At 35.8% G+C, this 13,067-nt stretch overlaps 1 protein-coding gene and 1 long non-coding RNA gene across 16 annotated transcripts in view; one reads left to right on the plus strand and one right to left on the minus strand.

The window, feature by feature from the left end:
* Positions 1–13,067, plus strand: part of LOC108001085 (TWiK family of potassium channels protein 18) — a 223,197-nt gene that overhangs the window by 102,847 nt on the left and 107,283 nt on the right. The window lies entirely within an intron of this gene.
* Positions 1,251–12,899, minus strand: LOC133665851 (uncharacterized). The gene is made up of 2 exons (XR_009829260.1): positions 10,798–12,899; positions 1,251–2,276 (listed from the first exon to the last, which is right to left on the minus strand). It is a non-coding gene; the product is annotated as an uncharacterized LOC133665851 (long non-coding RNA).

The following is a 13,067-nucleotide window of genomic DNA, read 5'->3' on the forward strand; positions in this document are numbered from 1 at the left end:
CGGCGCTCTTAACGAAATGGTTAAAGAAAATGAGAAACGTTTGGACGGTTATCATAACACGGAGAAATGTATTTATAATTTATTCGTACGTAATAAAGTAATAGCGTTGATGAGATATCGCTTTATAATTGATGCTTGTGGATCCTGACACCCATGTTAATTCACGATCGATACGAGGTGTACGCGATCGTGTATCTATTATAATCTTGAACAGTATTAGGCTGGTATATTGTCACGTAGCGTGATCAAGTATAGTATAGTACATTTCACCGAACCAGGATTGACGAGACGCGATGAGCATCGCCATCGAGACGAAATTGGGAGAAGCGATCGACAATTGTTTAATCTTCTATAAATACGACAAATTTTTAATCGATATTCATTTAATCGATAAATCATATTAAATCGTGTTAATCATTTATAAATTTGAACTCGATTTTACTCTTTTTTTTTTTTTTTTTATCGTTCAACTTTGTGTACAGGATGATTGATCGAAGTTTATACAGGAGGGGGAGCGAATAAAACGTTGCCCGTTAGGGAAACTAGCAGATTTACGATGATTTTCCGGTATTTATGATTCTCTCGCTCTCAATTTTTTTCAAATTAACTGGCGTAAATTAAAAAATCACGATTCGTCGTCCTCTCTAAATTAAGAGTAATGAATCAAATATTTGTATTGCGATTTATCGTTTCGCGATTGTTGGTAAAAAAAAAAAAAAAAAGAAAAAAATGATCAGGAATGAAATACGAATTTCCGGCCGACGAAAAGGGAGAATGCGAAAATTGTTGGAATAGTCGAAAGGGTTTAATTAGATGAGAATTTTTCACGATTCGGCGATAACGTTACAGTGTGACGAACAGTGCGCTTTGACCTCGAGGGAATTTTCATAATGTTCGTGCGAATGTTCGAGTTTTCTCGCGGCGCGAGGAAAATTCGAAAACTCCGACAAATAGGCGGGATGCGTCGATCCGTGCATCGCGAATTTTAACGCAACTTTCATCGCGAGTGAAATTAGAAATTTTCGATCAAACGTTTCAAAACGAAACGAAATCAAATGCTCGAATCTTTCGATAATATTCGTCGCATTACCGCAATGCGTATCGTTAATCGAACCTTTTCTCGAAAATTATCGTAACGATCTCAAAAAAAAAAAAAAAGAAAGAAAAAGAAAAAAAGATTAGTCAATTCAAAAATCGGTAGAAAGGGACGCGAGACAATAATTCATTTCAAAGAATGGAAAGGTAGGAAATTATTTTTAATAATATCTTTATATTTTTATTAATACATTTATATTAATATTTTCATTCTTATATTTTTATATTTTTATTAATATTTTGTTTTCGAAGTGAAAACAAAACGATATTTCGCGCGATCCCCTCCCCGAGGAATTACGTTGAAAAGCGGTCGATCCACTTCTATCTAAATTTCTACAAATTTAGGATATTCGTTTCTGCCTAACCTAAATAAAACGCAGAATACGCTCGATATAACGAGCTCGCGCTACTATTTCCCTATTATTATCATCGTCATCGTGGTCATCATTATTATTATTGTTATTATTATTCGTAACTGTATTATTCGAAAAAGGGGCGTACGTTTGCAACAATGAGAATTTCCATTCGCTGGATGGCTTGGAAAGAGAGAATCGTATGGCGAAAAGAATAACCGCGGAGTCTGAGGGATGGCAAGGAAAGGACGCAAAGCCATCTTCAAAAGCCTTTTTGCCGAAAAACTGGGTCGTACTCGTTACACGTTCGATTGATTCGCTCTACCTTTCCCCGCTTTATCGTTTTTTCGTCCTCGTATCGGTCTGCCCTAATTTAAAAAAAAAAAAAAAAGAGAGAAAAAGAAGAAGAGCGATTCGAAATCGTATATACGTAATTATTTACGTAGAAAAAGAGAAGGAGGGGCGAAGAAGTTCTTATTTTCGATCTCCTTTCAATCTCTTCGATAAATATATTTTTTATCTATTTTTCCCTGCTCTTCACCTGGCTTCATTTTTCTTGCCACGCGGTTCCATTCCACGCTACCTTTTCTTGTTCGAGGTGGAAAAACTTGGCGAGGAAGTTGAATGTGCCTTCTCTGTGTGCTGGCCCCGGTACCCGGGGATGCTGATGCGAAAAAAGTCTGTCGCGACGTCACGCTTTTTCCCCACAGAAGAAACGACACACATTGGAATACGCAGATTTCCGGTCTTGCTGATTAATCCGTGCACCGTTCCTCGAATCGGAATTTTCACCGGTAAAAATTCCATTCGTCCTTCTGCGTTATGATTCTATTAAAAAAAAAAATTCCTGTACTTGCGATTGTAATAATCGATCGTTGCTTTATCGATTCACGCATTATCGTTTCGCCTACGATTCGAGAGAAATTCTCTAAAAAATTTGTCTCGTGTTTACAATCATATATTCGTTCGTGTTACGAATATTTAAAGTTTAAGTTCGTATTCACTTCTTATCTTTCATACACACGCTTCGAATGTTTTCATTTCGGTCGAATCAATTTTATTTCCACCTTCTTGTCAATAATTTATTATTCATTTCGTCTTGGTTTACAATTATGTATATTCATTCGTGTTACAGATATTTAAAGTTTACCGAAATTACTATTTGTACGAAAAATATTCACAATATTCACCGAAATTACTATTTGTTTTACTTCATACACATGCTTCGAATGTTTTCGTTTCGAATAATTTATTATTCATTTCGTACGCGGATGGGCCGATCGATAACTCGATCGATAAGAAGAATACCTTTTTCTTCTAAACATCTCGTTATTTAATTCTCTAAAAATTAATCTCGTACTTATATATATATACACAATTATATATTAATTCGTGTTATGGATATTTAAAGTTCACAAAAATTACGCATTTTATTTATAGTTTTATTCGTGTTTACTTCTTTTCTTTCATACACACACGCCGCGAATATTTTCATTTCGGCCGAGTCAAGTGCGTTTTATTTATCGTTTCCCTGCCAACAATTCATTATCGTCGTTATTCGTCTATGATCCGAACTCTGAACTTGGATGGGCGATTTTCAGTTTCGGCGAAGCTTGCGCAGATCGAATTACATTGTAACGAATCCATCGACGCGGACGATTTCACGGGCAACGTTGTACTGAGCTCGGTTTCCAACTTAGTTTCGAGTATAACCTTCGACGCTATTGAGTCCCTTGTTTTTATTTCGAATACGGTTTCCAAACGAATCGGAAAGAGGCGTGGAAGAAGTCGCGCTTAGAGACATCTGTGCTTATTAATAATAATATAACGTTACAGACATATTCCCCAAACTTCAATCTTCGTTCATTCGATGAGTATTAATTATTTTCTTTAATGATTTAATGTTAGAAACTTTATTTTAAATATTTCAAAATAATTTTTTAATAAAAAGTTTATTCGTAATTAAATGAAAATTAATTTTAAAATTTATTTATTATTCATGAAATTAAATTTATGGTTAAAAATATTAGTATAAATAATGATATATACATATTTATATTTATATATTAATAATTATTTATATATATATAAATTAATATTAATTAATTAAATAATTATATATTTATATTTAAATATATATAACTTGAAGAGTGAAAGAATCGAGGGATCGAGAGATCTGGATTTTTTAAGAAGAAGTAATAGTGATAATGATCGTTTTAACACTAAAACTATCAGAGATAGATATATATCTATTTTTACCATATAAAATGACTACGATTTATATTAAAGGAAAAATGAAATCCATAATATTTAATACTTTGATGTACTTGTAAAATTCATTTTATTTTTCAAAAAAATATTTAAAAAAAAAAATTCTAAAAGAATAGTAAAACCAGTCGTTTTCATTGGTCCAGTAGTTCTAGTATTAACGAAGAAAGCATTTCGAATTCGAACGAATCGTAGTTGTTCTCGGTTTATTTACTTGGTTGTGGTCATCGGCCTAATTAATATTCACCCGTCTAGATGCATAAATCATGTTGCGCGAATCACTCTATTACAATCCGGTCGTGTACTTGATATTCATGACCCTGAGTTGTAATCAATATAACACGATTGTCGCGTTTCATCGATTCTTCCGAATGCCAATTACGCGTCGGGATAATTTGCGATTTCCCCCATTCCAATTCTCCACCAATATTTCTCGTGTGTTAAACGACCCATATTTTCCTCTACCACGCGATTTTAAATTATATGAAACGGAAACCGAGCTCTCAGATGTATCATTTCTCATTCTCCACTTTTATATACGGTACAAACGAAAGTATTCGAACGTTTACGTATTTGCAATTTTTTAATCAAATGTTAAAGGAATAAGACAATCATTCGCCAATTTTCACATAACGTTTGACTTTGAAATACGCACAAGTTACTACGTTGATAAGAAAATTTTCTATAATATTCTAGTAATAAACATATTACGATCTGCGCAAAACTTTTTAAAACGTGTGACTGTACCTACGGTGGATAAAAAAGTATTCGAACGCTTGCATTTGTAATTTTTCACGAACGAAATATACACGTTAAAGAAACTTATCTAAGACAATGAGGAATATATGGTAGAAGAGAAATCAGAAGATTATATCGGCAAAATTTGAAAATGATTCGCCAATTTATGCAACGGAAACTTTGAAATATGCAGGAGTTACTACGTTGATAACAACATTTTCTGTAATATTCTAGTAATAAACGTATTACGATCCGCATAAAACTTTTTAACCTGTGTAAACACTTGTACCTATATCGCGACAAAATTTTCGTATAACGATACTTCGACTTGGAAATACGATTATATGGGAATCATTACGTTGATAAGAAAATTTTCTATAATATTCTATTAATAAACGTAACGTATCTGCGTATTGTAAACTTTTTAAAACAATTTTTCACGAACGAAATATACACGTTAAAGAAACTTGTCTAAAACAATGATGTATAGGTTAGAAAAATATTCGTTGATACGTTGATAGCTTTTATAGCCAGAACGTTCATTGAGAGTAATATAAAAGTATGCAATATATTCGATATAAAATCGAAAAAGTGTGAACAAGAAACTATCCTTCGGTTGCATATAGTGATACAGAAAAATTGTACAAAACGGAAGTAAAATTAAAGGAGAAGTTGTGTTTAAGGCGACCAAGTAAATTAACTGAAAGAGAGTTTAAAAGTTATTATTCTCGAATTAAAACAAAAAAAAATATTATATGAAATAATCCCCATTCTCACGAGATAATAATTTTCATACTACAGAATATCAAGAAGAAAACCGTACGTTAATAAGCAAAATCGAAAGAGGAGATCGAGTTTCCCAAAAAAACATTTGTAACGAAAGATAAATCACAATGTTCTTCAAACAATTTCCTTTCACGTGTATATTTCGTTCATCAAAAATTGCAAAAGTATATATATATATATACTCGAAATTCAACGAAAAATTTAAAATCGTAGGTCTCGAATTAATACTCGAATTTCGTTCATCAAAAATTAATAGTTAAAAATATATATACGTATATACACTTTTTTTACTGGAAAATTCAACGAAAAATTTAAAACGATTCGTTCACGGTTCACGATAAAAGCACGATAAAAAGGAATGGGAGACGCGGAAACGCAAAGTATATCGAGGTTGTCGCGTTCTATCAGCTCGATATAGGCGAAATATTACAAGGGAAATAGGAGGGGGGAGGGGTGGATGGGCGTCGTCGAGAAAGGCGGCGAAACGCGGCCGATTTTGCGAAACGGGGCCGAGGCGGACCTGAACGATGTAGGGGGAGGGGAGGGGAGGCATGGATAACATTCTATCACGGTGTTCCCGCTCGCGTTACCTCGGAAAGCGAACGAGACTTTACAGGTGCTTGAACGGATAAGTGGGATTCCAGGCATTTCTTCGACCATCCCCTTTCGCCAACCATGCCGGGAACGTTGTAAAATCTCCCCTCTCCCTCCTCCTCCTCCACCAACTTTCGATATTACGCCGCGATTTATTTACTTACGCCCCCCTCCGATAAAATCTACCGAAATTGAAAGTATAGTCGATACCCTTCTTCCACGCTTTTTCATTTTCCTCCTTTACAACGAACTTCTCTTCCCTCCCCCCTCCCCTCTCTCAACTATGTCAACCACCTTCGGGCGATTCGTCCTTTCTTCTTCACCTCTCCTCCCCAACAATCGTCTCTATTTTTTATTATCACAACTCTTCACCCTTCCTCTTCCAGAACTTTTCCACTTCCTGAACCGAGAGAGAGAGAGAAAGAGAGAATGAGCATCGCAAAGGACTTCTCGTGCGAATGATCTTCTTCCGTCGTTCGAGCAGCGTTGGTATTATTCGACTAGTTTTCTTTCCACTAAACGGAAACGGTTGGCTCGTGGACTTCGTGCAAACAATTTAATATAAATTGCCTGTGTTCCGAATTTAATGGGAAACGGAACGAAATACGGATCAGATAATAGATGGTAACTGTTTCAATCACTTCTCGAGAACCGTTTCAAAGCGAGGTTTCGGAAACAAAAGGTGTATATAAATATACACAATTTCGAGCGTGATTTAGATATAAAAGTTAAAACGGTATTGAATCACTCCGAACCTTAATATACTGCGGCTCACAGCTTCGAAATGCGCATGCGCACGAAGACACTGCTCTTGTTGCGTTATCCCAAACGATGATATAGATATATATAATTTCGAGCATGATTTAGATATAAAGGTTAAAACGGTGTGGAAACAGTCCGTGAACTTTAATATTGCGGCTCACAGCTTCGAAGTACGCATGCGCAAACAACATTGTTCTTTCTTGTCGCGTTACCCCAAACAAACGATGATATAAATATACACAATTTCGAGCATGATTTAGATATAAAAGTTAAAACGATGTTGAAACACTCCGTGAACTTTAATACTGCGGCTCACGGCTTCGAAGTGCGCATGCGCACACAGGCACTGTTCTTTCTTGTTGCGTTATCCCGAGTTTTCGTGATTAATAATTATCCGACGTGTACACGAAAATTCGCGAGTTTCCTGCTAATAGCTAAATGCGCCCTAGAAGAAAACGCGTTGTACCGCGTTCTAATTTTTTTCTTTTTTTTTTACGACTTCCACGAAGTTTTTAACGCGAGCTGCATCCAAATCGCTTTTCTTTCTCGGAAACTTCTTGTAAAATTACTTTCCCCTCATAAAATTAGAACGTTATTTATTCCGTTACATAACATTTTCGAAACACTTCGAGAAGGAAAGAAAGAAATTAATCTCGTTGAATAATTACGAGTCGCTAACCGATATTTTCGAAGGAAGAGAAATAAGGAAAAACGATATCCGTTTAAGCGGATGGATTTAAACGACGAGTGTGGAAAAGGTTTTTGAAAGGGGGGACGAGCACAATCTTCGAATAACGGATCCTTCGATACTTCGAGTGGCTTGCTTCGAGATTTCTCCTCGGCAAATATCGATTCCATCTCGAATATATAATGGAATTTTCGATGCAGATCTGCGAGGAACGGAACAGCGTGGCCTGCAAAAGGGCGCGTTTCGTGTTTCGAAGAACAATATCGAAAATCGAAAATTTCAAAAGAGAGGATGTTCGAAAGTGTGATGACGGAAAAAAAAAAAAAAAAAGATATGACGTCCATGCAAATAAATTTTACGACCAAGAACGCGTTCAAATTTGAATTTTCACGAACGAGAATTATTCGTGCCTTGGGAAGCAAACTTGCCAAACTTTGTTCGTTCGAGTTCCAACTTTCTTATCCCTCGTTGTCAAAAGTATAAAACGTGGAAGGATACCATTCTTTTTTTTTTTTTTTCGATTACAAAATTCGTCTACACGGGAAAAAATTCGAGCGAAAGACGTAATTTTAATTCAACATAAAGTCGAAAATATAAAATATGGAAGAATATAATTTTTTTTCGATTACAAAATTCGTCTACGCGTGAACAAATTCAAGCGAGAGATGTAATTTCGATTCAACGTATAATCAAAAGTATAAAATATAAAAGAATATATTTTTTCGATTACAAAATTCGTCTACCTCCTTCGTATTTAATTTCGATGTTGCGGAATATTTATTAGCCAATCACGAGAAATTTCTTTTTACGCGTGAAAAAATTCGAGAGAAATTCGAACGAAAGATGTAATTTCGATTCAACGTATAGTCAAAAGTATAAAATATGAAAGAATATATTTTTTCGATTATAAAATTCGTCTACCTCCTTCGCGTTTAATTTCGATGTTGCGGAATATTTATTAGCCAATCACGAGAAATTTCTTTTTACGCGTGAAAAAATTCGAGAGAAATTCGAACGAAAGACGTCGAAAATCAACATCGTCGTACATGTTATCACGATGTTCATAAGAGACGTATCTTTATTTAAAGTAATTTTCTCGATAATTTTCTTCCATACTAATTTTTTCTTTCTTTTTTTTTTTTTTGTTTTATAACGATGGATTTCGAGAAGTAATACTTGGAAAGTTTAAGATATGTATGTTATACAAGGACAATCGATTAACGAAACGCATGGAGCAAATGGACATTGTATTTGCCAATATCCTGTATTAAGCGAAGGTTGCGGTTTCATATCCGGTTTTTGCGGTATAGTTGCCATCATCGGATACGATCGATGATACTCAGAAACTTGTGTATATTATTCCTCTGAAGAGATATCGAGTTCGTTACTCGCATTCCACTTCTCGAATCGAATCTTCGCGAGATTTCAACAATTTTTATAAATTTCACAATAAAATTCGCGTTTAAAATTCATTTGATTCGTGGTTAAAATATATATACATATCGAAAGAAACAGCCGGTAAAAATGAGCTCGGTCGGTAAGCTGATTATACTTTTAAATATAGTTTTTTTCAACGCGGAGCCCTGCGTTACACGTCGATGCGTCCAATAATCGATTCTACGCCGTGTGCTTTTAAAATTTATTATCTGTAAAAAAAAGGAAAAAAGAAAAACCATCGATGGCGCTCTCTCAAAAAAAAAAAAAAAAAAGAACACCAATCACAGAAACATTATTCCAAATCGTTGACGTTATCTCGATATTCCTCCAATCAAATTCCCGTCCCAATATTCGAAAGAACGACAAATAAGAAGAAATATATTTTCACCGAGCCTCGTTCGACAAATGCGTATCAGCCTGATGAACAATTACGCTTTTAACTCGCGCCAAATGATGAGGAGGGAGGGGGGATTGTTTGAAATTGTCCCGATTTTCGGGAAAATGATAATCAAACCTATAAATTTGGCCGCCTTTGGCGATATTTCCGGCTCGTCGACGAACAACACGGGCAAACTTAATAATTACGGGTGTGACCGACGGGTGTGTACTTTCCGCGGCGGGGCAATCCACGCGCGCTTTTACGAATGTCGGGATTAATGGGCCACTATCGGCTGCGATTAACCAACGTTGCCGCTCCCACCCAACGTAAATGTTTTTTGATAATAGTTTAATCCCCTCCTCCTCGTTAATTAAACGGTACGCCAATTTCCATTTTCCAATAGCAAATTTCGAATTTTCGAATATCGGGATGACGATGCGAAACGTTTAATCTCAAAATTTTCTCGATCCGAAAATGAAATATTTTTATGATATTTTTATGTGCTGCTAATTCGAGAAAACTCGTCGTTCTCTCGGAAATAGCGTTTCTAGATTTTGGTATCAACACGTTCGGGATCAGACGAATCTAACGCGAAACAAACTCGTTCCCGAACTCGTTTTCGCCTCGATGCAGATTCGTCCATGCATTTTCGCGTATATGGAAATAATTTTTCCATGTACCTCGAAAATCAATATTTGCCCAATCGAATTTGTTTACATTAACGTGGTTTCCACGTGTTAAATTGTCCAGATACGATGAAATTTAACCGAAAGTTTGTGTGTGTGTGTGTGTGTGTGTGTGTGTGCGTGCGTGCGTGCGTGCGTGCGTGCGTGCGTGTGTGTGTGTGTGTGTGTGTGTGTGTGTGTGTGTGTGTGTGTGTGTGTGTGTGTGTGTGTGTGTGTGTGAGAGAGAGAGAGAGAGAGAGAGAGAGAGAGAGAGAGAGAGAGAGAGAGAGAGAGAGAGAGAGAGAGAGAGAGAGAGAGAGAGAGAGAGAGAGAGAGAGAGAGAGAGAATTGGATATTTGATCGAGCGTTTCGAGCAAAGATCGAAAGAATCGAGATCAGACATTTTCATATTTCACGTTACCCTGTTTTTCACGGATTTAACGTTATCTCGTTGAAAAATGACATCTTCCCCGAACTCTGATCCCGGATTATACTCTTTAATCGCTAATAACCGAGGCCAATATCCAGATTCAGACTCCCCCATTATTTGAACGATGCTTCTAACTAATTCGTAATAATTCTCTTCCCCAATCTCGATAAATACACGGAATGGAATAATATTCATCGTCGAAAAGTTTACGAGCGCAGTTGTGTTGTGTACAGTATATACAATTTTCGATCGTAAACAATTAATATTTTACGAGAAATTGTATTCATCAATGAACGCCATGCGTGTATATTTTTTTTTTTGTTTTGCGCAAACTTCGATTGATTCGTTGAAGAATAAAGTAGCGCCATTTTATTCTTAGCGAGTGACATTTAAATTTCATACATATATAATCGTAATAAATATTAATTTTCAAAGCTTAGACTTTTTTTACTTTCTTCAATTTTCTCGATACTCTCGTTCGTTAATCTGCAATTGGAGGAAGGGGAAAAATGGGACGTGGCAAAATTGAACGAGTTATGACAAAGGTGCTTCGCGTCAAAGTGCGGTGATACAAATGAAACAAGCTGACCCGTGACTCCTACCTTTTACGAGATTTCACTTAGACGTTTCCTTCTCGAGTGGAAGATGCAGAATACGCGGCAAGAGCACGTATTCGTGCTTCAATGCCTGGCCGAAAAGAAAAACCATCTCTTACAGTCGCGCGGGCTACGTGTAAAGTGGCGATTGAACGACATACGTCTCCCCTCCTCCTGTAATATATATCTTTTCCACGATCTCGAGCACGCTGCAGTTACGCACGTTTAGTTTATTGCGAACAACTTTGAGTCGAAAGCTTAACCGCGACACTGCGCGAAAGTGCGAATGTTACGATAAATTCTCTGCTTGGTTTGGGGAAGAGGGAGGGGAGAAAAAATCGATCCGACAACACCGCGTATTTCTTTCCATCCGAATCGAACCACTTTCCGAATTACGTTCGTCGTTAATCTTCCGAGAAACCGGTCGAGATTTACCATGGAAACCATCCGCCAGTCATTGGATCCTCTCCAGAAATTCTGTGTATAAATCCCCGTCGAAAATTTGTGAGTCCATAAATAGGCGAAAAATTATATAAATAAATTTTAAATATCCTGAAGGCGGATGCTTGGAGGAAAAATTATACAAAATATGGAATTCCATCGATCGTGATCTTAGAAAATCTGGTTCACAGCGTCTGAAACGTTGATCGAGACAAATTATCACGAAAGGTAGTACAAAATATTAATATCGAATAATATCGCATATATGAAGCGTTCGAATACTTTTCTAATCTATTAATCGTACGTGTTTATAATATAAACGTATTATAACTACTGCATAAATTGGTGAATCATTTTTAAATTTTACCTACGTAATCTTGAGATTTCCATTCTAGCATACATTGTTTCAAACAAGTTCCTTTAACGTTTATATTTAATTCCTCAAAACGTAAAACGTTGAAACGTTTCAAATATGTAAACGTACGTTGAATACTTTCGTTATCCACTGTAGGTACACGTTTTAAAAAGTTTTGCGCAGATCGTAATACATTTATTAGTAAAATGTTACAGAAAATTTTTTTATCAACGCAGTATCCTGCGCATTTCAAAATTAACGTGTACGAAAATTTTGTACATAGGTATAGATTGTATAGAAATCTTTACACATGCTTTATGCGGATCGTAATACGTTTATTAGTAGAATATTACAGAAAATTTTGTTATCAACGTAGTATGATTCCCGTGTAATCGTATTTCCAAGTTAAAATGTTATACGAAAATTTTGTCGCGATGAAGTCTTTACACATGTTTTATGCGGATAATACGTTTATTAGTAGAATATTACAGAAAATTTTGTTATCAACTTCTGCGTATTTCAAAGTCACGTGTCGTTAAGCGAAAATTTGTCGCATAAATTGGTGAATCAAATTTTCAAATTTTGCCGATATAATCTTGATATCTATCCATCCTTCATTGTGTAAACAAGTTCCTTCAACGTGTATATTTCGTTCGTCGCAAAAGTTGCAAATATAAGCGTTCGAGTACTTTCGTTACCCACTCGTATATGTACACGAGTTTTTCCATGCTCGTCCCACGAAATGGAATCTCTCGTTTCTCCTCTACGTTTCGCTCGTTCTCTCCGTACCTGCTATTTTCTTCCACGAAACTTTGTTTACGAGAAGCGCGTTGAACTTTCCGATCGAATTCTTCTCCTTTCTCGAACCGAGTGAAATTTCACTGTTTATTTTCATAAAACCGTAAAAAAACTTAGTACCTGCATCTCGTTGACTCGAACGGATTCAAATTTATTTCACGCGAATAAATATTCGTAAAAATATTTTTATCGATTCTTATCCAACAATTTTTTCTCCGATTCGTCTCGAAACGATTTTTCTTAATATAAGAAGAATAAATATTCATGATGTTTGTATTTCGTTTCAATGGGTGATATTAAACTTATTATAAACAGGCCGGTCTATGTGTTACGCGTCTATCTATTATTTTCTTCGAAATTTGAAAAAGTTTCACGTTTTAATCCATCGAGCGCCCGGAAATTTAAAAATTCTCTGCACGGAGAAAAATGCTTTTAGATGATTACAGGAGATCGAGGGTGACATGGCGAAATGTATGCATTAAAAATAAAGAAAGAAAGAAAGAAAAAAAGGAAGGAAAAAGTAGGAATTTTTTTTTTGTCTTTTTTGTCCCGAGTTTATCAATTTTTACCCGTTTGTGAGTCAAATTACAACACGAATAATCCCTTCGGAAAAGGGAATAAAAAACTCGGAAGGAAATCATTAAGAAGGAGAATCTTAATCCGGCTAATTGTAGCCGCCTAA

Source organism: Apis cerana, linkage group LG3 (assembly GCF_029169275.1).
Source record: "Apis cerana isolate GH-2021 linkage group LG3, AcerK_1.0, whole genome shotgun sequence".
NCBI classification, from domain to species: domain Eukaryota; kingdom Metazoa; phylum Arthropoda; class Insecta; order Hymenoptera; family Apidae; genus Apis; species Apis cerana.